Raw genomic sequence first — 2,418 nt, forward strand, 5'->3', positions numbered from 1 at the left:
TTGGTTCAAAGTAGATTTGTTTATGACTACCAAGAAACACTGTGTGACACTGATTTAGCCCACTGCAGTAAAATGTTAAAAATTTGAAGTCACAAAAAAAATATATATATATATAATTGCGTCTCTAATTCGTATCTGTTCTATTTCCTGCAGTCTGGACCGCCAAAAAGCACATGGAATCTGATATTTCAAGCCATCACTTTAGGTGGTTTGAAATAAGATACGAATGTGATTCCTGGCCATGTGACTTGTGTCTGAACAGTCAAATCTAATTTATTTGCCTTCAAGTGGTTTTTAAGACTGTTATTTAACATATCTTGTTGAATAAAAAAAWTAAAAKAWTGCATGTAGGCTACTACACTGTCTCACGAAAGCATCCTGTTCTCCCGCATTTGGGTATTTTAAATAGTCCCATTACTCTCCCCTCCCCTCCGTGCGCCTTGGTGAGGGGGCGGCCTCTCAATAATTGAATCCAGCTGTTGTCAGAAGTGCTCGGGGACCCGTTAATTTGCATTGCTAAACTGTCTGAACAGCTGGAAGAGGGAGGTAGCGGGGGGGGGATAGAACATACCGTTTTGAAATACATTCCCCGTACTGTTGGTCCATATCGAGGCTTTGGGTCGACGGACAGCTGTTAATYAAATCCTAGTTTTTGCAGTAAAGGCGCAGAGTCAGCGGTGGTGTGACTTGCGAGAGTAGCCCACCATATGCGTCCTTGGATTTCCCCCTTCGCAACAGTAGCTAGGGGGATCAACAGGTTTCTTGTACCGAAGTATCCACTSGTCGTCTTGAGTCGATCAACGGGATCCATAGACTATGCTTTTTGACACGAGTGGCTTGAATGTCCTGATTTACGCAAGGTTAGTGAATGATGTTGGTTGTGACCAAGTTGACCAAGTTTTGTTTTCTAGCCAGAGCAATATATTTACTTTTACGTCACCAAAAATAATCATACTCATACATACGCAGTGGTTTGTATATCCTGGTCCTTTTAAAACAGCCTTTTTTATACTACGTATTTGTCCCATTGAATACAGGAGCCTAATATTGGGATTAGATGGGCAATACATTATGCATCCTTGTGGAATGAAGTCTGTCCCTGACAACAACAACAACAAAACAAAACTATATTTTCAGAATGTTGACTGTTCTGGTGTTGGCTTTATGTTGCGTCCACTCCGGAAATGGGCAGGTAAGACACGCGTTTTTTCCTCTCATGGTATTTCTTGAGAAAGTGTTTTTTTATTGTTTGCCTGTCTGGCTGGCTGTCTGTTTGCCTGTCTGTTTGCCTGTCTGTTCGTTTGGCTGTCTGCGTTTCATTCATTCCTGCACGGATCTGCAAAGAGAATACTAAAGTGATGGACAGAAGTAAGCTACAGCTTCAATGAAGGATTCTAAACGATGAACAAGACATGAAARAAAGTTACTGCAATGTTCCAAGTGTTMWWWWWWWWAAAGTMAWTTGAATGAAATCAGCTTCTACTGTAGTGATTTGGTTTTTGCTTTCACTCACTGGTTGTTTGAATAAGGCTCTTGGCCATCTCCTCTTTCCTATTCTGTCACGTAGACCTGCACAGAGGGGTTCGCCTATGACCGCATAGCAAGAGTATGTGTTGGTGAGTTTAATCACTCCTTCCTATTCCATTCATTCTGTATCTCTATAGGCTGTGTTTTTGAAGGCAGATTGTTTACTGTGTTTGAGACAATTTTCCACTCTGGAACAATAAAGTTTATCCCTATTCTTATCCTTGACTAACTTTCCTTCCTCCTAGACATTGATGAGTGTCGTACGGTACCAGACACCTGCAGAGGGGACATGCAGTGTGTGAACCAGAACGGAGGTTATCTCTGTGTCCCCGGGGCTGTACAGACAGCCTACCTACCCCCGGGGTGGAGGAGGGGAGCCCGCCTACCCGGACACCTCGCTGGGGTTCCCAGACCCCAACCCTCTACACCCCCTCCAGGCCCCCCGTGGCTCCCAGCTACCCCGTCGTAAACCGCTCCACTCCCTGCCTCTGGGATACACCCTGGCAGAAGATGGGACCTGTAATGGTGAGCAGCCTATTCAAAATAAATGTTTACACAATGTTACGTACAATTGATGATGGGCCCTGGATGATGGGCTAGAGGGCGCTGGTGATGGCTAGAGGGCCTGGGTGATGGGCTAGAGGGCCTGGTGATGGGCTAGAGGGCCTGGTGATGGGCTAGAGGGCCTGGGTGATGGCTAGAGGGTCTGATGACTGTATATCTAGTGGATTATATTTATAGATGCCAAAGGAAATCAGGCTTCCCCAAAAAATGGGCCTATATAAAAATAATGTATCTTTCGTCTCTTTATCTGGTGGTCTTGGTGGATTGGGGTATACCTGGTGGTGGGATAGTGGCTTATACCTGGTGGTGGGATAGTGGGCTGTATAC

General features: G+C 44.7%; 1 long non-coding RNA gene across 1 annotated transcript; it reads left to right on the forward strand.

Annotated features, from left to right (window-relative positions):
• The first annotated feature begins 469 nt into the window (after positions 1 to 469).
• LOC112077034 (uncharacterized) lies at positions 470 to 2,046 on the forward strand. The gene is made up of 4 exons (XR_011478001.1): positions 470 to 860; positions 1,138 to 1,192; positions 1,568 to 1,616; positions 1,773 to 2,046. It is a non-coding gene; the product is annotated as an uncharacterized lncRNA (long non-coding RNA).
• Positions 2,047 to 2,418: the final 372 nt, after the last annotated feature.

The sequence above is a fragment of the Salvelinus sp. IW2-2015 genome, unplaced genomic scaffold (assembly GCF_002910315.2).
Source record: "Salvelinus sp. IW2-2015 unplaced genomic scaffold, ASM291031v2 Un_scaffold4214, whole genome shotgun sequence".
Taxonomy (NCBI): Eukaryota; Metazoa; Chordata; class Actinopteri; order Salmoniformes; family Salmonidae; genus Salvelinus; species Salvelinus sp. IW2-2015.